This window comes from Narcine bancroftii, chromosome 4 (genome assembly GCF_036971445.1).
Source record: "Narcine bancroftii isolate sNarBan1 chromosome 4, sNarBan1.hap1, whole genome shotgun sequence".
NCBI classification, from domain to species: Eukaryota; Metazoa; Chordata; class Chondrichthyes; order Torpediniformes; family Narcinidae; genus Narcine; species Narcine bancroftii.
This window is the reverse complement of record NC_091472.1, coordinates 140,535,297-140,560,278: the sequence shown is the minus strand read 5'-3', so window position 1 is coordinate 140,560,278 and position 24,982 is coordinate 140,535,297.

Below are 24,982 nucleotides of genomic sequence, written 5' to 3'. Positions count from 1 at the left end.
CCCAACTATGATTCCCCTCCACTAATTCGCCAGCTATGATTCCCCGCCTCTGATTCCCTGCGTCTGATTCCCTGCCTCTGATTCCCAGCCTCTGATTCCCCTTTTCTGATTCACCACCTCTGAATCCCCACCTCTGATTCCCCATCTCTGATTCCGCACATCCGATTCCCTGCCTCTGATTCCCCGCCTCTGATTCCCCGCCTCTGATCCGCAACCTCTAATTCCCCACCTCTGATTCCCCATATCTGATTCCCCGCCTCTGTTTCCCTGCCTCTGATTCCCGGCCTCTGTTTTCCCATATCTGATTCCCCTCCTCTGATTCCCCAACTCTGATTCCCAGCCTCTGATTCCCCAGCTCTGATTCCCCGCCTTTTATTCCCGGCCTCTGATTCCCTGCCACTGATTCCCCGCCCCTGATTCCCCACCTCTGATTCCCCATATCTGATTCCCCGCCTCTGTTTCCCCAGCTCTGATTCCCTGCCTCTGATTCCCCGCCTCTGATTCCCCATCTCTGTTTCACCGCCTTTGATTCGCCACCTCTGATTACCCATATCTGATTCCCCGCCTCTGTTTCCCCGCCTCTGATTCCCTGCCTCTGATTCCCAACCTCTGATTCCACACCTCTGATTCCCCATATCTGATTCCCCGCCTCTATTTCCCCATATCTGATTCCCCGCCTCTGATTCCCCAACTCTGATTCCCCGCCTCTGATTCCCCAGCTCTGATTCCCCGCCTCTGATTCCCGGCATCCGATTCCCTGCCTCTGATTCCCCGCCTCTGATTCCCCATCTCTGATTCCCCGCCTCTGATTCCACGTGTCTGATTCCCAGCCTCTGATTCCCCGCCTCAGATTCCCCGCCTCTGATTCCCTGCCACTGATTCCCTGCCCCTGATTCCCCACCTCTGATTCCCCATATCTGATTCCCCGCCTCTGTTTCCCCGCCTCTGATTCCCCGCCTCTGATTCCCCATATCTGATTTCCTGCCTCTGATTCCCCAACTCTGATTCCCCGCCTCTGATTCCCCAGCTCTGAATCCCCGCCTCTGATTCCCCGCGTCTGATTCCCTCCCTCTGATTCCCCGCCTTGATTCCCCATCTCTTATTCACAACCTCTGATTCCCCACCTCTGATTCCCCATATCTGATTCCCCTCCTCTGTTTCCCCGCCTCTGATTCCCCGCCTCTGATTCCCCATATCTGATTCCCCGGCTCTGATTGCCCACCTCTGATTCCCCGCCTCTGATTCGCCAGCTCTGATTCCCCGCCTCTGAATCCCCGCATCTGATTCCCTGCCTCTGATTCCCCGCCTCTGATTCCCCATCTCTGATTCACCGCCTTTGATTCGCCACCTCTGATTCCCCATATCTGATTCCCCACCTCTGTTTCCCCGCCCCTGATTCCCCGCCTCTGCTTCTCCATATCTCATTCCCCGCCTCTGAATCCCCATCTCTGATTCCCAGACTCTGATTCCCCACCTCTGATTCCCGGCCTCTTATTCCCAGCATCTGATTCCCCATATCTGATTCCCCGCCTCTGTTTCCCTGCCTCTGATTCCGACCTCTGTTTCCCCATATCTGATTCCCCTCCTCTAAATCCCCGCCTCTGATTCCCCGCGTCTGATTCACTCCCTCTGATTCCCCGCCTTGATTCCCCATCTCTGATTCACAACCTCTGATTCCCCACCTCTGATTCCCCATATCTGATTCCCCGCCTCTGTTTCCCCGCCTCTGATTCCCCGCCTCTGATTCCCCATATCTGATTCCCCGGCTCTGATTGCCCACCTCTGATTCCCCGCCTCTGATTCGCCAGCTCTGATTCCCCGCCTCTGAATCCCCGCATCTGATTCCCTGCCTCTGATTCCCCGCCTCTGATTCCCCATCTCTGATTCACCGCCTTTGATTCGCCACCTCTGATTCCCCATATCTGATTCCCCACCTCTGTTTCCCCGCCCCTGATTCCCCGCCTCTGCTTCTCCATATCTCATTCCCCGCCTCTGAATCCCCATCTCTGATTCCCAGACTCTGATTCCCCACCTCTGATTCCCGGCCTCTTATTCCCAGCATCTGATTCCCCATATCTGATTCCCCGCCTCTGTTTCCCTGCCTCTGATTCCGGCCTCTGTTTCCCCATATCTGATTCCCCTCCTCTGATTCCCCAACTCTGATTCCCCGCCTCTGATTCCCCAGCTCTGATTCCCCGCATTTTATTCCCGGCCTCTGATTCCCTGCCACTGATTCCCCGCCCCGGATTCCCCACCTCTGATTCCCCATATCTGATTCCCCGCCTCTGTTTCCCCAGCTCTGATTCCCCACCTCTGATTCCCCAGCTCTGATTCCCTGCCACTGATTCCCCGCCCCTGATTCCCCACCTCTGATTCCCCATATCTGATTCCCCGCCTCTGTTTCCCCAGCTCTGATTCCCTGCCTCTGATTCCCTGCCCTGATTCCCCATGTCTGTTTCACCGCATTTGATTCGCCACCTCTGATTCCCCATATCTGATTCCCCGCCTCTGTTTCCCCGCCTCTTATTCCCTGCCTCTGATTCCCAACCTCTGATTCCACACCTCTGATTCCCCATATCTGATTCCCCGCTTCTATTTCCCCATATCTGATTCCCCGCCTCTGATTCCCCAACTCTGATTCCCCGCCTCTGATTCCCCAGCTCTGATTCCCCGCCTCTGATTCCCGGCGTCCGATTCCCTGCCTCTGATTCCCCGCCTCTGATTCCCCATCTCTGATTCACCACCTCTGATTCCCCACCTCTGATTCCCCATATCTAATTCCCCGCCTCTGTTTTCCCGCCTCTGATTCCCCGCCTCTGTTTCCCCATATCTGATTCCCCGCCTCTGAATCCCCAACTCTGATTCCCTGCCTCAGATTCCCCAGCTCCGATTCCCCGCCTTTGATTCCCCCCGTCTGATTCCCAGCCTCTGAATCCCCGTGTCTGATTTCCTGCCTCTGATTCCCCGCCTCTGATTCCCCATCTCTGATTCACCGCCTCTGATTCCCCACCTCTGATTCCCCATCTCTGATTCCGAACATCCAATTCCCTGCCTCTGATTCCCCAACTCTGATTCCCCACCTCTGATTCCCCAGCTCTGATTCCCCGCCTCAGATTCCCCGCGTCTGATTCCCTGCCTCTGATTCCCCGCCTCTGATTCCCTGCCTCTGATTCCCCATATCTGATTCCCCGCCTCTGATTCCCCAACTCTGATTCCCCGCTTCTGATTCCCCAGATCTGAATCCCCGACTCTGATTCCCCGAGTCTGATTCCCTGCCTCTGATTCCCCGCCTCTAATTCCCCATCTGTGATTCACAACCTCTGATGCCCCACCTCTGATTCCCCATATCTGATTCCCCGCCTCTGTTTCCCCGCCTCTGATTCCCCGCCTCTGATTCCCCATATCTGATTCCCCGCCTCTGATTGCCCACCTCTGATTCCCCGCGTCTGATTCACTGCCTCTGATTCCCCGCCTCTGATTCCCCATATCTGATTCCCCGCCTCTGTTTCCCCAGCTCTGATTCCCCACCTCTGATTCCCCAGCTCTGATTCCCTGCCACTGATTCCCCGCCCCTGATTCCCCACCTCTGATTCCCCATATCTGATTCCCCGCCTCTGTTTCCCCAGCTCTGATTCCCTGCCTCTGATTCCCTGCCCTGATTCCCCATCTCTGTTTCACCGCATTTGATTCGCCACCTCTGATTCCCCATATCTGATTCCCCGCCTCTGTTTCCCCGCCTCTTATTCCCTGCCTCTGATTCCCAACCTCTGATTCCACACCTCTGATTCCCCATATCTGATTCCCCGCTTCTATTTCCCCATATCTGATTCCCCGCCTCTGATTCCCCAACTCTGATTCCCCGCCTCTGATTCCCCAGCTCTGATTCCCCGCCTCTGATTCCCGGCGTCCGATTCCCTGCCTCTGATTCCCCGCCTCTGATTCCCCAGCTCTGATTCACCACCTCTGATTCCCCACCTCTGATTCCCCATATCTAATTCCCCGCCTCTGTTTTCCCGCCTCTGATTCCCCGCCTCTGTTTCCCCATATCTGATTCCCCGCCTCTGAATCCCCAACTCTGATTCCCTGCCTCAGATTCCCCAGCTCTGATTCCCCGCCTTTGATTCCCCCCGTCTGATTCCCAGCCTCTGAATCCCCGTGTCTGATTTCCTGCCTCTGATTCCCCGCCTCTGATTCCCCATCTCTGATTCACCGCCTCTGATTCCCCACCTCTGATTCCCCATCTCTGATTCCGCACATCCAATTCCCTGCCTCTGATCCGCAACCTCTAATTCCCCACCTCTGATTCCCCATATCTGATTCCCCGCCTCTGTTTCCCTGCCTCTGATTCCCGGCCTCTGTTTCCCCATATCTGATTCCCCTCCTCTGATTCCCCAACTCTGATTCCCAGCCTCTGATTCCCCAGCTCTGATTCCCCGCCTTTTATTCCCGGCCTCTGATTCCCTGCCACTGATTCCCCGCCCCTGATTCCCCACCTCTGATTCCCCATATCTGATTCCCCTCCTCTGTTTCCCCAGCTCTGATTCCCTGCCTCTGATTCCCCGCCTCTGATTCCCCATCTCTGTTTCACCGCCTTTGATTCGCCACCTCTGATTACCCATATCTGATTCCCCGCCTCTGTTTCCCCGCCTCTGATTCCCTGCCTCTGATTCCCAACCTCTGATTCCACACCTCTGATTCCCCATATCTGATTCCCCGCCTCTATTTCCCCATATCTGATTCCCCGCCTCTGATTCCCCAACTCTGATTCCCCGCCTCTGATTCCCCAGCTCTGATTCCCCGCCTCTGATTCCCGGCATCCGATTCCCTGCCTCTGATTCCCCGCCTCTGATTCCCCATCTCTGATTCCCCGCCTCTGATTCCACGTGTCTGATTCCCAGCCTCTGATTCCCCGCCTCAGATTCCCCGCCTCTGATTCCCTGCCACTGATTCCCTGCCCCTGATTCCCCACCTCTGATTCCCCATATCTGATTCCCCGCCTCTGTTTCCCCGCCTCTGATTCCCCGCCTCTGATTCCCCATATCTGATTTCCTGCCTCTGATTCCCCAACTCTGATTCCCCGCCTCTGATTCCCCAGCTCTGAATCCCCGCCTCTGATTCCCCGCGTCTGATTCCCTCCCTCTGATTCCCCGCCTTGATTCCCCATCTCTTATTCACAACCTCTGATTCCCCACCTCTGATTCCCCATATCTGATTCCCCTCCTCTGTTTCCCCGCCTCTGATTCCCCGCCTCTGATTCCCCATATCTGATTCCCCGGCTCTGATTGCCCACCTCTGATTCCCCGCCTCTGATTCGCCAGCTCTGATTCCCCGCCTCTGAATCCCCGCATCTGATTCCCTGCCTCTGATTCCCCGCCTCTGATTCCCCATCTCTGATTCACCGCCTTTGATTCGCCACCTCTGATTCCCCATATCTGATTCCCCACCTCTGTTTCCCCGCCCCTGATTCCCCGCCTCTGCTTCTCCATATCTCATTCCCCGCCTCTGAATCCCCATCTCTGATTCCCAGACTCTGATTCCCCACCTCTGATTCCCGGCCTCTTATTCCCAGCATCTGATTCCCCATATCTGATTCCCCGCCTCTGTTTCCCTGCCTCTGATTCCGACCTCTGTTTCCCCATATCTGATTCCCCTCCTCTGAATCCCCGCCTCTGATTCCCCGCGTCTGATTCCCTCCCTCTGATTCCCCGCCTTGATTCCCCATCTCTGATTCACAACCTCTGATTCCCCACCTCTGATTCCCCATATCTGATTCCCCGCCTCTGTTTCCCCGCCTCTGATTCCCCGCCTCTGATTCCCCATATCTGATTCCCCGGCTCTGATTGCCCACCTCTGATTCCCCGCCTCTGATTCGCCAGCTCTGATTCCCCGCCTCTGAATCCCCGCATCTGATTCCCTGCCTCTGATTCCCCGCCTCTGATTCCCCATCTCTGATTCACCGCCTTTGATTCGCCACCTCTGATTCCCCATATCTGATTCCCTACCTCTGTTTCCCCGCCCCTGATTCCCCGCCTCTGCTTCTCCATATCTCATTCCCCGCCTCTGAATCCCCATCTCTGATTCCCAGACTCTGATTCCCCACCTCTGATTCCCGGCCTCTTATTCCCAGCATCTGATTCCCCATATCTGATTCCCCGCCTCTGTTTCCCTGGCTCTGATTCCGGCCTCTGTTTCCCCATATCTGATTCCCCTCCTCTGATTCCCCAACTCTGATTCCCCGACTCTGATTCCCCAGCTCTGATTCCCCGCATTTTATTCCCGGCCTCTGATTCCCTGCCACTGATTCCCCGCCACGGATTCCCCACCTCTGATTCCCCATATCTGATTCCCCGCCTCTGTTTCCCCAGCTCTGATTCCCCACCTCTGATTCCCCAGCTCTGATTCCCTGCCACTGATTCCCCGCCCCTGATTCCCCACCTCTGATTCCCCATATCTGATTCCCCGCCTATGTTTCCCCAGCTCTGATTCCCTGCCTCTGATTCCCTGCCCTGATTCCCCATCTCTGTTTCACCGCATTTGATTCGCCACCTCTGATTCTCCATATCTGATTCCCCGCCTCTGTTTCCCCGCCTCTTATTCCCTGCCTCTGATTCCCAACCTCTGATTCCACACCTCTGATTCCACATATCTGATTCCCCGCTTCTATTTCCCCATATCTGATTCCCCGCCTCTGATTCCCCAACTCTGATTCCCCGCCTCTGATTCCCCAGCTCTGATTCCCCGCCTCTGATTCCCGGCGTCCGATTCCCTGCCTCTGATTCCCCGCCTCTGATTCCCCATCTCTGATTCACCACCTCTGATTCCCCACCTCTGATTCCCCATATCTAATTCCCCGCCTCTGTTTTCCCGCCTCTGATTCCCCGCCTCTGTTTCCCCATATCTGATTCCCCGCCTCTGAATCCCCAACTCTGATTCCCTGCCTCAGATTCCCCAGCTCCGATTCCCCGCCTTTGATTCCCCCCGTCTGATTCCCAGCCTCTGAATCCCCGTGTCTGATTTCCTGCCTCTGATTCCCCGCCTCTGATTCCCCATCTCTGATTCACCGCCTCTGATTCCCCACCTCTGATTCCCCATCTCTGATTCCGAACATCCAATTCCCTGCCTCTGATTCCCCAACTCTGATTCCCCACCTCTGATTCCCCAGCTCTGATTCCCCGCCTCAGATTCCCCGCGTCTGATTCCCTGCCTCTGATTCCCCGCCTCTGATTCCCTGCCTCTGATTCCCCATATCTGATTCCCCGCCTCTGATTCCCCAACTCTGATTCCCCGCTTCTGATTCCCCAGATCTGAATCCCCGACTCTGATTCCCCGAGTCTGATTCCCTGCCTCTGATTCCCCGCCTCTAATTCCCCATCTGTGATTCACAACCTCTGATGCCCCACCTCTGATTCCCCATATCTGATTCCCCGCCTCTGTTTCCCCGCCTCTGATTCCCCGCCTCTGATTCCCCATATCTGATTCCCCGCCTCTGATTGCCCACCTCTGATTCCCCGCGTCTGATTCACTGCCTCTGATTCCCCGCCTCTGATTCCCCATATCTGATTCCCCGCCTCTGTTTCCCCAGCTCTGATTCCCCACCTCTGATTCCCCAGCTCTGATTCCCTGCCACTGATTCCCCGCCCCTGATTCCCCACCTCTGATTCCCCACATCTGATTCCCCGCCTCTGTTTCCCCAGCTCTGATTCCCTGCCTCTGATTCCCTGCCCTGATTCCCCATCTCTGTTTCACCGCATTTGATTCGCCACCTCTGATTCCCCATATCTGATTCCCCGCCTCTGTTTCCCCGCCTCTGATTCCCCGCCTCTGATTCCCCATATCTGATTCCCCGCCTCTGTTTCCCCAGCTCTGATTCCCCACCTCTGATTCCCCAGCTCTGATTCCCTGCCACTGATTCCCCGCCCCTGATTCCCCACCTCTGATTCCCCATATCTGATTCCCCGCCTCTGTTTCCCCAGCTCTGATTCCCTGCCTCTGATTCCCTGCCCTGATTCCCCATCTCTGTTTCACCGCATTTGATTCGCCACCTCTGATTCCCCATATCTGATTCCCCGCCTCTGTTTCCCCGCCTCTTATTCCCTGCCTCTGATTCCCAACCTCTGATTCCACACCTCTGATTCCCCATATCTGATTCCCCGCTTCTATTTCCCCATATCTGATTCCCCGCCTCTGATTCCCCAACTCTGATTCCCCGCCTCTGATTCCCCAGCTCTGATTCTCCGCCTCTGATTCCCGGCGTCCGATTCCCTGCCTCTGATTCCCCGCCTCTGATTCCCCAGCTCTGATTCACCACCTCTGATTCCCCACCTCTGATTCCCCATATCTAATTCCCCGCCTCTGTTTTCCCGCCTCTGATTCCCCGCCTCTGTTTCCCCATATCTGATTCCCCGCCTCTGAATCCCCAACTCTGATTCCCTGCCTCAGATTCCCCAGCTCTGATTCCCCGCCTTTGATTCCCCCCGTCTGATTCCCAGCCTCTGAATCCCCGTGTCTGATTTCCTGCCTCTGATTCCCCGCCTCTGATTCCCCATCTCTGATTCACCGCCTCTGATTCCCCACCTCTGATTCCCCATCTCTGATTCCGCACATCCAATTCCCTGCCTCTGATTCCCCAACTCTGATTCCCCACCTCTGATTCCCCAGCTCTGATTCCCCGCCTCAGATTCCCCGCGTCTGATTCCCTGCCTCTGATTCCCCGCCTCTGATTCCCTGCCTCTGATTCCCCATATCTGATTCCCCGCCTCTGATTCCCCAACTCTGATTCCCCGCTTCTGATTCCCCAGCTCTGAATCCCCGACTCTGATTCCCCGAGTCTGATTCCCTGCCTCTGATTCCCCGCCTCTAATTCCCCATCTGTGATTCACAACCTCTGATGCCCCACCTCTGATTCCCCATATCTGATTCCCCGCCTCTGTTTCCCCGCCTCTGATTCCCCACCTCTGATTCCCCATATCTGATTCCCCGCCTCTGATTGCCCACCTCTGATTCCCCGCGTCTGATTCACTGCCTCTGATTCCCCGCCTCTGATTCCCCATATCTGATTCACCACCTCTCATTCCCGGCCTCTGATTCCCCATCTCTGATTCCGCACATCCGATTCCCTGCCTATGATTCCCCACCTCTCATTCTCGCCTCTGATTCCCCATATCTGATTCCCTGCCTCTGTTTCCCCGCCTCTGATTCCCCACCTCTGTTTCCCCATATCTGATTCCCCGCCTCTGATTCCCCAACTCTAATACCCTGCCTCTGATTCCCCAGCTCTGATTCCCCGCCTCTGATTCCCCGCATCAGATTCCCTGCCTCTGATTCCCCGCCTCTGATTCCAGGCCTCTGATTCCCAGCATCTGATTCCGGCCTCTGATTCCCGGCCTCTGATTCCCTGCTTCAGATTCTGATTCCCTGCCTCTGATTCCCCATCTCTGATTCCGCACATCTGATTCCCTGCCTCTGATTCCCCACCTCTGATTCCCCATATCTGATTCCCCGCCTCTGTTTCCCCGCCTCTGATTCCTCGCCTCTGTTTCCCCATATCTGATTCCCCGCCTCTGATTTCCCAACTCTGATTCCCCTCCACTAATTCGCCAGCTATGATTCCCCGCCTCTGATTCCCTGCGTCTGATTCCCTGCCTCTGATTCCCAGCCTCTGATTCCCCTTTTCTGATTCACTACCTCTGAATCCCCACCACTGATTCCCCATCTCTGATTCCGCACATCCGATTCCCTGCCTCTGATTCCCCGCCTCTGATTCCCCGCCTCTGATTCGCAACCTCAAATTCCCCACCTCTGATTCCCCATATCTGATTCCCCGCCTCTGTTTCCCTGCCTCTGATTCCCGGCCTCTGTTTCCCCATATCTGATTCCCCTCCTCTGATTCCCCAACTCTGATTCCCCACCTCTGATTCCCCAGCTCTGATTCCCCGCCTTTTATTCCCGGCCTCTGATTCCCTGCCACTGATTCCCCGCCCCTGATTCCCCACCTCTGATTCCCCATATCTGATTCCACGCCTCTGTTTCCCCAGCTATGATTCCCCACCTCTGATTCCCCAGCTCTGATTCCCTGCCACTGATTCCCCGCCCCTGATTCCCCACCTCTGATTCCCCATATCTGATTCCCCGCCTCTGTTTCCCCAGCTCTGATACCCTGCCTCTGATTCCCTGCCCTGATTCCCCATCTCTGTTTCACCGCCTTTGATTCGCCACCTCTGATTCCCCATATCTGATTCCCCGCCTCTGTTTCCCCGCCTCTGATTCCCTGCCTCTGATTCCCAACCTCTGATTCCACACCTCTGATTCCCCATATCTGATTCCCCGCATCTATTTCCCCATATCTGATTCCCCGCCTCTGATTCCCCAACTCTGATTCCCCGCCTCTGATTCCCCAGCTCTGATTCCCCGCCTCTGATTCCCGGCGTCCGATTCCCTGCCTCTGATTCCCCGCCTCTGATTCACCATCTCTGATTCCCCGCCTCTGATTCCCCGTGTCTGATTCCCTGCCTCTGATTCCCCGGCTCAGATTCCCCGCCTCTGATTCCCTGCCACTGATTCCCTGCCCCTGATTCCCCACCTCTGATTCCCCATCTCTGATTCCGCACATCCGATTCCCTGCCTATGATTCCCCACCTCTCATTCTCGCCTCTGATTCCCCATATCTGATTCCCTGCCTCTGTTTCCCCGCCTCTGATTCCCCACCTCTGTTTCCCCATATCTGATTCCCCGCCTCTGATTCCCCAACTCTAATACCCTGCCTCTGATTCCCCAGCTCTGATTCCCCGCCTCTGATTCCCCGCATCAGATTCCCTGCCTCTGATTCCCCGCCTCTGATTCCAGGCCTCTGATTCCCAGCATCTGATTCCGGCCTCTGATTCCCGGCCTCTGATTCCCTGCTTCAGATTCTGATTCCCTGCCTCTGATTCCCCATCTCTGATTCCGCACATCTGATTCCCTGCCTCTGATTCCCCACCTCTGATTCCCCATATCTGATTCCCCGCCTCTGTTTCCCCGCCTCTGATTCCTCGCCTCTGTTTCCCCATATCTGATTCCCCGCCTCTGATTCCCCAACTCTGATTCCCCTCCACTAATTCGCCAGCTATGATTCCCCGCCTCTGATTACCTGCGTCTGATTCCCTGCCTCTGATTCCCAGCCTCTGATTCCCCTTTTCTGATTCACTACCTCTGAATCCCCACCTCTGATTCCCCATCTCTGATTCCGCACATCCGATTCCCTGCCTCTGATTCCCCACCTCTGATTCCCCGCCTCTGATTCGCAACCTCAAATTCCCCACCTCTGATTCCCCATATCTGATTCCCCGCCTCTGTTTCCCTGCCTCTGATTCCCGGCCTCTGTTTCCCCATATCTGATTCCCCTCCTCTGATTCCCCAACTCTGATTCCCCACCTCCGATTCCCCAGCTCTGATTCCCCGCCTTTTATTCCCGGCCTCTGATTCCCTGCCACTGATTCCCCGCCCCTGATTCCCCACCTCTGATTCCCCATATCTGATTCCACGCCTCTGTTTCCCCAGCTCTGATTCCCCACCTCTGATTCCCCAGCTCTGATTCCCTGCCACTGATTACCCGCCCCTGATTCCCCACCTCTGATTCCCCATATCTGATTCCCCGCCTCTGTTTCCCCAGCTCTGATACCCTGCCTCTGATTCCCTGCCCTGATTCCCCATCTCTGTTTCACCGCCTTTGATTCGCCACCTCTGATTCCCCATATCTGATTCCCCGCCTCTGTTTCCCCGCCTCTGATTCCCTGCCTCTGATTCCCAACCTCTGATTCCACACCTCTGATTCCCCATATCTGATTCCCCGCATCTATTTCCCCATATCTGATTCCCCGCCTCTGATTCCCCTACTCTGATTCCCCGCCTCTGATTCCCCAGCTCTGATTCCCCGCCTCTGATTCCCGGCGTCCGATTCCCTGCCTCTGATTCCCCGCCTCTGATTCACCATCTCTGATTCCCTGCCTCTGATTCCCCGTGTCTGATTCCCTGCCTCTGATTCCCCGGCTCAGATTCCCCGCCTCTGATTCCCTGCCACTGATTCCCTGCCCCTGATTCCCCACCTCTGATTCCCCATATCTGATTCCCCGCCTCTGTTTCCCCGCCTCTGATTCCCCGCCTCTGATTCCCTGCCTCTGATTCCCCAACTCTGATTCCCCGCCTCTGATTCCCCAGCTCTGAATCCCCGCCTCTGATTCCCCGCATCTGATTCCCTCCCTCTGATTCCCCGCCTTGATTCCCCATCTCTGATTCACAACCTCTGATTCCCCACCTCTGATTCCCCATATCTGATTCCCCGCCTCTGTTTCCCCGCCTCTGATTCCCCATATCTGATTCCCCGGCTCTGATTGCCCACCTCTGATTCCCCGCCTCTGATTCGCCAGCTCTGATTCCCCGCCTCTGAATCCCCGCATCTGATTCCCTGCCTCTGATTCCCCGCCTCTGATTCCCCATCTCTGATTCACCGCCTTTGATTCGCCACCTCTTATTCCCCATATCTGATTCCCCACCTCTGTTTCCCCGCCTCTGATTCCCCGCCTCTGATTCTCCATATCTCATTCCCCGCCTCTGAATCCCCATCTCTGATTCCCAGACTCTGATTCCCCACCTCTGATTCCCGGCCTCTTATTCCCAGCATCTGATTCCCCGCTTCTGATTCTGGTTCCCTGCCTCTGATTCCCCATCTCTGATTCCGCACATCTGATTCCCTGCCTCTGATTCCCCACCTCTGATTCCCCATATCTGATTCCCCGCCTCTGTTTCCCCGCCTCTGATTCCCCGCCTCTGTTTCCCCATATCTAATTCCCCACCACTGATGCCCCAACTCTGATTCCCCACCTCTGATTCCCCAGCTCTGATTCCCCACCTCTGATTCCCCGCATCCGATTCCCCATGTCTGATTCCCCGCCTCTGTTTCCCCGCCTCTGATTCCCCGCCTCTGTTTCCCCATATCTGATTCCCCGCCTCTGATTCCCCAGCTCTGATTCCCTGCCTCTGATTCCCCGCGTTCTATTCGCTGCCTCTGATTCCCCGCCTGTGATTCCCCATCTCTGATTCACCACCTCTGATTTCCCACCTCTGATTCCCCATATCTAATTCCCCGCCTCTGCTTGCCCGCCTCTCATTCCCCACCTCTGTTTCCCCATATCTGATTCCCCGCCTCTGAATCCCCAACTCTGATTCCCTGCCTCTGATTCACCAGCTCTGATTCCCCGCCTTTGATTCCCCCCGTCTGATTCCCAGCCTCTGAATCCCTGTCTTATTTCCTGCCTCTGATTCCCCGCCTCTGATTCCCCATCTCTGATTCACTGCCTCTGATTCCCCACATCTGATTCCCCATCTCTGATTCCGCACAACCGATTCCCTGCCTCTGATTCCCCGACTCTGATTCCCCACCTCTGATTCCCCGTGTCTGATTCCCTGCCTGTGATTCCCCGCCTCTGATTCCCCATCTCTGATTCCCCACCTCTGATTCCCCGTGTCTGATTCCCTTCCTTTGATTCCCCGCCTCTGATTCCCCGCCTCTGATTCCCTGCCACTGATTCCCCGCCCCTGATTCCCCACCTCTGATTCCCCATATCTTATTCCCCGCCTCTGTTTCCCCCCCTCTGATTCCCAGCCTCTGATTCCCCATATCTAATTCCCCGCCTCTGATTCCCCATATCTGATTCCCCGCCTCTATTTCCCCATATCTGCTTCGCCGCCTCTGATTCCCCAACTCTGATTCCCCGCCTCTGATACCCCAGCTCTGATTTCCCGCCTCTGATTCCCGGCATCCGATATCCTGCCTCTGATTCCCCGCCTCTGATTCCCCATCTCTGATTCCCCGCCTCTGATTCCCCGTGTCTGATTCCCTGCCTCTGATTCCCCGCCTCTGATTCCCCATATCTGATTCCCCGCCTCTGTTTTCCCGCCTCGGATTCCCTGCCTCTGATTCCCCATATCTGATTCCCCGCCTCTGATTCCCCAACTCTGATTCCCCGCCTCTGATTCCCCAGCTCTGAATCCCCGCCTCTGATTCCCCGCGTCTGATTCCCGGCCTCTGATTCCAGGCCTCTGATTCCCCGCTTCTGATTCTGATTCCCTGCCTCTGATTCCCCATCTCTGATTCCGCACATCTGATTCCCTGCCTCTGATTCCCCACCTCTGATTCCCCATATCTGATTCCCCGCCTCTGTTTCCCCGCCTCTGATTCCCCGCCTCTGTTTCCCCATATCTAATTCCCCACCTCTGATGCCCCAACTCTGATTCCCCACCTCTGATTCCCCAGCTCTGATTCCCCGCCTCTGATTCCCCGCATCCGATTCCCCATGTCTGATTCCCCGCCTCTGTTTCCCCGCCTCTGATTCCCCGCCTCTGTTTCCCCATATCTGATTCCCCGCCTCTGATTCCCCAGCTCTGATTCCCTGCCTCTGATTCCCCGCGTTCTATTCGCTGCCTCTGATTCCCCGCCTGTGATTCCCCATCTCTGATTCACCACCTCTGATTTCCCACCTCTGATTCCCAGCCTCTGATTCCCCATCTCTGATTCCGCACATCCGATTCCCTGCCTATGATTCCCCACCTCTGATTCCCCGCCTCTGATTCCCCATATCTGATTCCCTGCCTCTGTATCCCCGCCTCTGATTCCCCACATCTGTTTCCCCATATCTGATTCCCCGCCTCTGATTCCCCAACTCTAATACCCCGCCTCTGATTCCCCGCCTCTGATTCCCTGCCACTGATTCCCCGCCCCTGATTCCCCACCTCTGATTCCCCATATCTTATTCCCCGCCTCTGTTTCCCCCCCTCTGATTCCCAGCATCTGATTCCCCATATCTGATTCCCCGCCTCTGATTCCCCATATCTGATTCCCCGCCTCTATTTCCCCATATCTGCTTCGCCGCCTCTGATTCCCCAACTCTGATTCCCCGCCTCTGATTCCCCAGCTCTGATTTCCCGCCTCTGATTCCCGGCATCCGATTCCCTGCCTCTGATTCCCCGCCTCTGATTCCCCATCTCTGATTCCCCGCCTCTGATTCCCCGTGTCTGATTCCCTGCCTCTGATTCCCCGCCTCTGATTCCCCATATCTGATTCCCCATATCTGATTCACCACCTCTGATTCCCGGCCTCTGATTCCCCATCTCTGATTCCGCACATCCGATTCCCTGCCTATGATTCCCCACCTCTGATTCCCCGCCTCTGATTCCCCATATCTGATTCCCTGCCTCTGATTCCCCACCTCTGTTTCCCCATATCTGATTCCCCGCCTCTGATTCCCCAACTCTAATACCCTGCCTCTGATTCCCCAGCTCTGATTCCCCGCCTCTGATTCCCCGCATCTGATTCCCTGCCTCTGATTCCCCGCCTCTGATTCCAGGCCTCTGATTCCCAGCATCTGATTCCGGCCTCTGATTCCCGGCCTCTGATTCCCTGCTTCTGATTCTGATTCCCTGCCTCTGATTCCCCATCTCTGATTCCGCACATCTGATTCCCTGCCTCTGATTCCCCACCTCTGATTCCCCATATCTGATTCCCCGCCTCTGTTTCCCCGCCTCTGATTCCCCGCCTCTGTTTCCCCATATCTGATTCCCCGCCTCTGATTCCCCAACTCTGATTCCCCTCCTCTAATTCGCCAGCTATGATTCCCCGCCTCTGAATCCCTGCGTCTGATTCCCTGCCTCTGATTCCCAGCCTCTGATTCCCCTTCTCTGATTCACCACCTCTGAATCCCCACCTCTGATTCCCCATCTCTGATTCCGCACATCCGATTCCCTGCCTCTGATTCCCCGCCTCTGATATCCCGCCTCTGATTCGCAACCTCTAATTCCCCACCTCTGATTTCCCATATCTGATTCCCCGCCTCTGTTTCCCTGCCTCTGATTCCCGGCCTCTGTTTCCCCATATCTGATTCCCCTCCTCTGATTCCCCAACTCTGATTCCCCGCCTCTGATTCCCCAGCTTTGATTCCCCGCCTTTTATTCCCGGCCTCTGATTCCCTGCCACTGATTCCCCGCCTCTGATTCCCCACCTCTGATTCCCCATATCTGATTCCCCGCCTCTGTTTCCCCACCTCTGATTCCCGGCCTCTTATTCCCAGCATCTGATTCCCGGCCTCTGATTCCCTGCCTCTGATTCCCCGCCTCTGATTCCCCATCTCTGATTCCCCGCCTCTGATTCCCCGTGTCTGATTCCCTGCCTCTGATTCCCCGTCTCTGATTCCCCGCGTCTGATTCCCTGCCACTGATTCCCTGCCCCTGATTCCCCACCTCTGATTCCCCATATCTGATTCCCCGCCTCTGTTTCCCCAACTCTGATTCCCTTCCTCTAATTCGCCAGCTATGATTCCCCGCCTCTGATTCCCTGCCACTGATTCCCTTCCCCTGATTCCCCACCTCTGATTCCCCATATATGATTCCCCGCCTCTGATTCCCCAACTCTGATTCCCCTCCTCTAATTCGCCAGCTATGATTCCCCGCCTCTGATTCCCTGCGTCTGATTCCCTGCCTCTGATTCCCAGCCTCTGATTCCCCTTCTCTGATTCACCACCTCTGAATCCCCACCTCTGATTCCCCATCTCTGATTCCGCACATCCGATTCCCTGCCTCTGATTCCCCGCCTCTGATTCCCCGCCTCTGATTCCCCGCCTCAGATTCCCCGCGTCTGATTCCCTGCCACTGATTCCCTGCCCCTGATTCCCCACCTCTGATTCCCCATATCTGATTCCCCGCCTCTGTTTCCCCACCTCTGATTCCCCGCCTCTGTTTCCCAATATCTGATTCCCCGCCTCTGATTCCCCAACTCTGATTCCCCTCCTCTAATTCGCCAGCTATGATTCCCCGCCTCTGATTCCCTGCATCTGATTCCCTGCCTCTGATTCCCAGCCTATGATTCCCCTTCTCTGATTCCCCGCGTCTGATTCCCTCCCTCTGATTCCCCGCCTTGATTCCCCATCTCTCATTCACAACCTCTGATTCCCCACCTCTGATTCCCCATATCTGATTCCCCGCCTCTGAATCCCCATCTCTGATTCCCGGACTCTGATTCCCCACCTCTGATTCCCGGCCTCTTATTCCCAGCATCTGATTCCCGGCCTCTGATTCCCGGCCTCTGATTCCCCGCTTCTGATTCTGATTCCCTGCCTCTGATTCCCCATCTCTGATTCCGCACATCTGATTCCCTGCCTGTCATTCCCCACCTCTGATTCCCCATATCCGATTCCCCGCCTCCGTTTCCCCGCCTCTGATTCCCCGCCTCTGTTTCCCCACCTCTGATTCCCGGCCTCTTATTCCCAGCATCTGATTCCCGGCCTCTGATTCCCTGCCTCTGATTCCCCGCCTCTGATTCCCCATCTCTGATTCCCCGCCTCTGATTCCCCGTGTCTGATTCCCTGCCTCTGATTCCCCGTCTCTGATTCCCCGCGTCTGATTCCCTGCCACTGATTCCCTGCCCCTGATTCCCCACCTCTGATTCCCCATATCTGATTCCCCGCCTCTGTTTCCCCAACTCTGATTCCCTTCCTCTAATTCGCCAGCTATGATTCCCCGCCTCTGATTCCCTGCCACTGATTCCCTGCCCCTGATTCCCCACCTCTGATTCCCCATATATGATTCCCCGCCTCTGATTCCCCAACTCTGATTCCCCTTCTCTGATTCACCACCTCTGAATCCCCACCTCTGATTCCCCATCTCTGATTCCGCACATCCGATTCCCTGCCTCTGATTCCCCGCCTCTGATTCCCCGCCTCTGATTCCCCGCCTCTGATTCCCCGCGTCTGATTCCCTGCCACTGATTCCCTGCCCCTGATTCCCCACCTCTGATTCCCCATATCTGATTCCCCGCCTCTGTTTCCCCACCTCTGATTCCCCGCCTCTGTTTCCCAATATCTGATTCCCCGCCTCTGATTCCCCAACTCTGATTCCCCTCCTCTAATTCGCCAGCTATGATTCCCCGCCTCTGATTCCCTGCATCTGATTCCCTGCCTCTGATTCCCAGCCTATGATTCCCCTTCTCTGATTCCCCGCGTCTGATTCCCTCCCTCTGATTCCCCGCCTTGATTCCCCATCTCTCATTCACAACCTCTGATTCCCCACCTCTGATTCCCCATATCTGATTCCCCGCCTCTGAATCCCCATCTCTGATTCCCGGACTCTGATTCCCCACCTCTGATTCCCGGCCTCTTATTCCCAGCATCTGATTCCCGGCCTCTGATTCCCGGCCTCTGATTCCCCGCTTCTGATTCTGATTCCCTGCCTCTGATTCCCCATCTCTGATTCCGCACATCTGATTCCCTGCCTGTCATTCCCCACCTCTGATTCCCCATATCCGATTCCCCGCCTCTGTTTCCCCGCCTTTGATTCCCCGCCTCTGTTTCCCCATATCTAATTCCCCACCTCTGATGCCCCAACTCTGATTCCCCGCCTCTGATTCCCCAGCTCTGATTCCCCGCCTCTGATTCCCCGCAACCGATTCCCCATGTCTGATTCCCCGCCTCTGTTTCCCCGCCTCTGATTCCGCGCCTCTGTTTCCCCATATCTGATTCCCCGCCTCTGATTCCCCAGCTCTGATTCCCTGCCTCTGATTCCCCGCGTTCTATTCGCTGCCTCTGATTCCCCTCCTGTGATTCCCCATCTCTGATTCACCACCTCTGATTCCCCACCTCTGATTCCCCATATCTAATTCCCCGCCTCTGCTTGCCCGCCTCTCATTCCCCGCCTCTGTTTCCCCATATCTGATTCCCCGCCTCTGAATCCCCAACTCTGATTCCCTGCCTCTGATTCACCAGCTCTGATTCCCCGCCTTTGATTCCCCCCGACTGATTCCCAGCCTCTGAATCCCCGTCTGATTTCTTGCCTCTGATTCCCCGCCTCTGATTCCCCATCTATGATTCACTGCCTCTGATTCCCCACATCTGATATCCCATCTCTGATTCCGCACAACCGATTCCCTGCCTCTGATTCCCCGACTCTGATTCCACACCTCTGATTCCCCAGCTCTGATTCCCCGCCTCTGATTCCCCGCGTCTGATTCCCTGCCTGTGATTCCCCGCCTCTGATTCCCCATCTCTGATTCCCCACCTCTGATTCCCCGTGTCTGATTCCCTTCCTTTGATTCCCCGCCTCTGATTCCCCGCCTCTGATTCCCTGCCACTGATACCCCGCCCCTGATTCCCCACCTCTGATTCCCCATATCTTATTCCCCGCCTCTGTTTCCCCCCCTCTGATTCCCAGCCTCTGATTCCCCATATCTGATTCCCCGCCTCTGATTCCCCATATCTGATTCCCCGCCTCTGATTCCCCATATCTGATTCCCCGCCTCTATTTCCCCATATCTGCTTCGCCGCCTCTGATTCCCCAACTCTGATTCCCCGCCTCTGATTCCCCAGCTCTGATTTCCCGCCTCTGATTCCCGGCATCCGATTCCCTGCCTCTGATTCCCCGCCTCTGATTCCCCATCTCTGATTCCCCGCCTCTGATTCCCCGTGTTGATTCCCTGCCTCTGATTCCCCGCCTCTGATTCCCCATATCTGATACCCCGCCTCTGTTTTCCCGCCTCTGATTCCCTGCCTCTGATTCCCCATATCTGATTCCCCGCCTCTGATTCCCCAACTCTGATTCCCCGCCTCTGATTCCCCAGCTCTGAATCCCCTCCTCTGATTCCCCGCGTTTGAATCCCTGCCTCTGATTCCCCGCCTCTGATTCCCCATCTGTGATTCACAACCTCTGATGCCCCACCTCTGATTCCCCATATCTGATTCCCCGCCTCTGTTTCCCCGCCTCTGATTCCCCGCCTCTGATTCCCCATATCTGATTCCCCGCCTCTGATTGCCCACCTCTGATTCCCCGCGTCTGATTCCCTGCCTCTGATTCCCCGCCTCTGATTCCCCATCTCTGATTCACCACCTCTCATTCCCGGCCTCTGATTCCCCATCTCTGATTCCGCACATCCGATTCCCTGCCTATGATTCCCCACCTCTGATTCCCCGCCTCTGATTCCCCATATATGATTCCCTGCCTCTGTTTCCCCGCCTCTGATTCCCCACCTCGGTTTCCCCATATCTGATTCCCCGCCTCTGATTCCCCAACTCTAATACCCCGCCTCTGATTCCCCAGCTCTGATTCCCCGCCTCTGATTCCCCGCATCTGATTCCCTGCCGCTGATTCCCCGCCTCTGATTCCGGCCTCTGATTCCCGGCCTCTGATTCCCTGCTTCTGATTCTGATTCCCTGCCTCTGATTCCCCATCTCTGATTCCGCACATCTGATTCCTTGCCTCTGATTCCCCACCTCTGATTCCCCATATCTGATTCCCCGCCTGGGTTTCCCCGCCTCTGATTCCCCGCCTCTGTTTCCCAATATCTAAGACCCCGCCTCTGATTCCCCAAATCTGATTCCCCACCTCTGATTCCCCAGCTCTGATTCCCCGCCTCTGATTCCCCGCATCTGATTCCCTGCATCTGATTCCAAGCCTCTGATTTCCTGCCTCTGATTCCCAACCTCTGATTCCCCACCTCTGATTCCCCATATCTGATTCCCCGCCTCTGTTTCCCCGCCTCGGATTCCCCGCCTCTGTTTCCCCATATCTGATTCCCGGCCTCTGATTCCCCGCCTCTGATTCCCCGCCTCTGATTCCCTGCCTCTGATTCCCCATCTCCGATTCCGCACATCTGATTCCCTTCCTCTGATTCCCCGCCTCTGATTCCCCGCCTCTGATTCCCTGCCTCTGATTCCCAACCTCGGATTCCCCACCTCTGATTCCCCATATCTGATTCCCCGCCTCTGTTTCCCCGCCTCTGTTTCCCCGCCTCTGATTCCCCGCCTCTGTTTCCCTATATCTAATTCCCCACCTCTGATGCCCCAACTCTGATTCCCCGCCTCTGATTCCCCGCATCTGATTCCCTGCCTCTGATTCCCCGCCTCTGATTCCCCATCTCTGATTCACCGCCTTTGATTCGCCACCTCTGATTCCCCATATCTGATTCCCCACCTCTGTTTCCCGGCCTCTGATTCCCCGCCTCTGATTCTCCATATCTCATTCCCCGCCTCTGAATCCCCATCTCTGATTCCCGGACTCTGATTCCCCACCTCTGATTCCCGGCCTCTTATTCCCAGCATCTGATTCCCGGCCTCTGATACCCGGCCTCTGATTCCCCGCTTCTGATTCTGATTCCCTGCCTCTGATTCCCCATCTCTGATTCCGCACATCTGATTCCCTGCCTCTGATTCCCCCCCTCTGATTCCCCATATCTGATTCCCCGCCTCTGTTTCCCCGCCTCTGATTCCCCGCCTCTGTTTCCCTATATCTAATTCCCCACCTCTGATGCCCCAACTCTGATTCCCCGCCTCTGATTCCCCAGCTCTGATTCCCCGCCTCTGATTCCCCGCATCCGATTCCCAATATCTGATTCCCCGCCTCTGTTTCCCCGCCTCTGATTCCCCGCCTCTGTTTTCCCATATCTGATTCCCCGCCTCTGATTCCCAATTATGATTCCCCGCCTCTGATTCCCCAGCTCTGATTCCCTGCGTCTGATTCCCTGCGTTCTATTCCCTGCCTCTGATTCCCCGCCTGTGATTCCCCATCACTGATTCACCACCTCTGATTCCCCACCTCTGATTCCCCATATCTAATTCCCCGCCTCTGTTTGCCCGCCTCTGATTCCCCGCCTCTGTTTCCCCATATCTGATTCCCCGTCTCTGAATCCCCAACTCTGATTCCCTGCCTCTGATTACCCAGCTCTGATTCCCCGCCTTTGATTCCCCCCGTCTGATTCCCAGCCTCTGAATCCCCGTGTCTGATTTCCTGCCTCTGATTCCCCGCCTCTGATTCCCCATCTCTGATTCCTCTGATTCCCCACATCTGATTCCCCATCTCTGATTCCGCACATCCGATTCCCTGCCTCTGATTCCCCAACTCTGATTCCCCACCTCTGATTCCCCAGCTCTGATTCCCCGCCTCAGATTCCCCGCGTCTGATTCCCTGCCTCTGAATCCCCGCCTCTGATTCCCCATCTCTGATTCCCCACCTTTGATTCCCCGTGTCTGATTCCCTGCCTCTGATTCCCCGCCTCTGAATCCCAGCCTCTGATTCCCCATATCTGATTCCCCGCCTCTGATTCCCTGCCTCTGATTCCCCAGCTCTGATTCCCCGCCTTTGATTCCCCCCGTCTGATTCCCAGCCTCTGAATCCCCGTGTCTGATTTCCTGCCTCTGATTCCCCGCCTCTGATTCCCCATCTCTGATTCACCGCCTCTGATTCCCCATCTCTGAATCCCCACCTCTGATTCCCCGTGTCTGATTCCCCGTGTCTGATTCCCTGCCTCTGATTCCACGCCTCTGATTCCCCATATCTGATGCCCTGCCACTGATTCCCCGCCTCTGATTCCCCATCTCTGATTCACCACCTCTGATTCCCGGCCTCTGATTGCCCACCTCTGATTCCCCGCCTCTGATTCGCCAGCTATGATTCCCCCCCTCTGATTCCCCGCGTCTGATTCCCCGCCTCTGATTCCCCAACTCTAATACCCCGCCTCTGATTCCCCAGCTCTGATTCCCCTCCTCTGATTCCCCGCATCTGATTCCCTGCCTCTGATTCCCCGCCTCTGATTCCAGGCCTCTGATTCCCAACCTCTAATTCCCCACCTCTGATTCCCCATATCTGATTCCCCGCCTCTGTTTCACCGCCTCTGATTCCCCGCCTCTGTTTCCCCATATCTGATTCCCCGCATCTGATTCCCCAACTCTGATTCCCCGCCTGTGATTCCCCAGCTCTAATTCCCCGCCTCTGATTCCCCATATCTGATTCCCATCCTCTGATTGCCCACCTCTGATTCCCCGCCTCTGATTCGCCAGCTCTGATTCCCCGCCTCGGATTCCCCGCATCTGATTCCCTGCCTCTGATTCCCCACCTCTGATTCCCCATATCTGATTCACAACTATGATTCCCCGCCTCTGGTTCCCCAGCTCTGATTCCCCGCCTCTGATTCCCCGCGTTCTATTCCCTGCCTCTGATTCCCCGCCTGTGATTCCCCATCTCTGATTCCCCATCTCTGATTCCCCACCTTTGATTCCCCGTGTCTGATTCCCTGCCTCTGATTCCCCGCCTCTGAATCCCAGCCTCTGATTCCCCATATCTGATTCCCCGCCTCTGATTCCCTGCCTCTGATTCCCCAGCTCTGATTCCCCGCCTTTGATTGCCCCCGTCTGATTCCCAGCCTCTGAATCCCCGTGTCTGATTTCCTGCCTCTGATTCCCCGCCTCTGATTCCCCATCTCTGATTCACCGCCTCTGATTCCCCATCTCTGATTCCCCACCTCTGATTCCCCGTGTCTGATTCCCCGTGTCTGATTCCCTGCCTCTGATTCCACGCCTCTGATTCCCCATATCTGATGCCCTGCCACTGATTCCCCGCCTCTGATTCCCCATCTCTGATTCACCACCTCTGATTCCCGGCCTCTGATTGCCCACCTCTGATTCCCCGCCTCTGATTCGCCAGCTATGATTCCCCCCCTCTGATTCCCCGCGTCTGATTCCCCGCCTCTGATTCCCCAACTCTAATACCCCGCCTCTGATTCCCCAGCTCTGATTCCCCTCCTCTGATTCCCCGCATCTGATTCCCTGCCTCTGATTCGCCGCCTCTGATTCCAGGCCTCTGATTCCCAACCTCTGATTCCCCACCTCTGATTCCCCATATCTGATTCCCCGCCTCTGTTTCACCGCCTCTGATTCCCCGCCTCTGTTTCCCCATATCTGATTCCCCGCATCTGATTCCCCAACTCTGATTCCCCGCCTGTGATTCCCCAGCTCTAATTCCCCGCCTCTGATTCCCCATATCTGATTCCCATCCTCTGATTGCCCACCTCTGATTCCCCGCCTCTGATTCGCCAGCTCTGATTCCCCGCCTCGGATTCCCCGCATCTGATTCCCTGCCTCTGATTCCCCACCTCTGATTCCCCATATCTGATTCACAACTATGATTCCCCGCCTCTGGTTCCCCAGCTCTGATTCCCCGCCTCTGATTCCCCGCGTTCTATTCCCTGCCTCTGATTCCCCGCCTGTGATTCCCCATCTCTGATTCACCACCTCTGATTCCCCACCTCTGATTCCCCATATCTAATTGCCCGCCAATGTTTGCCCGCCTCTGATTCCCCGCCTCTGTTTCCCCATATCTGATTCCCCGTGTCTGATTCCCTGCCTCTGATTCCCCGCCTCTGATTCCCCGCCTCTGATTCCCTGCCACTGATTCCCTGCCCCTGATACCCCACCTCTGATTCCCCATATCTAATTCCCTGCCTCTGTTTCCCCGCCACTGATTCCCCGCCTCTGATTCCCCGCCTCTGATTCCCCATCTCTGATTCCCCACCTCTGATTCCCCGTGTCTGATTCCCTGCCTCTGATTCCCCGCCTCTGAATCCCAGCCTCTGATTCCCCATATCTGATTCCCCGCCTCTGATTCCCTGCCTCTGATTCCCCAGCTCTGATTCCCCGCCTTTGATTCCCCCCGTCTGATTCCCAGCCTCTGAATCCCCGTGTCTGATTTCCTGCCTCTGATTCCCCGCCTCTGATTCCCCATCTCTGATTCACCGCCTCTGATTCCCCATCTCTGATTCCCCACCTCTGATTCCCCGTGTCTGATACCCCGTGTCTGATTCTCTGCCTCTGATTCCACGCCTCTGATTCCCCATATCTGATTCCCTGCCACTGATTCCCCGCCTCTGATTCCCCATCTCTGATTCACCACCTCTGATTCCCGGCCTCTGATTGCCCACCTCTGATTCCCCGCCTCTGATTCGCCAGCTATGATTCCCCCCCTCTGATTCCCCGCGTCTGATTCCCCGCCTCTGATTCCCCAACTCTAATACCCCGCCTCTGATTCCCCAGCTCTGATTCCCCTCCTCTGATTCCCCGCATCTGATTCCCTGCCTCTGATTCCCCGCCTCTGATTCCAGGCCTCTGATTCCCAACCTCTGATTCCCCACCTCTGATTCCCC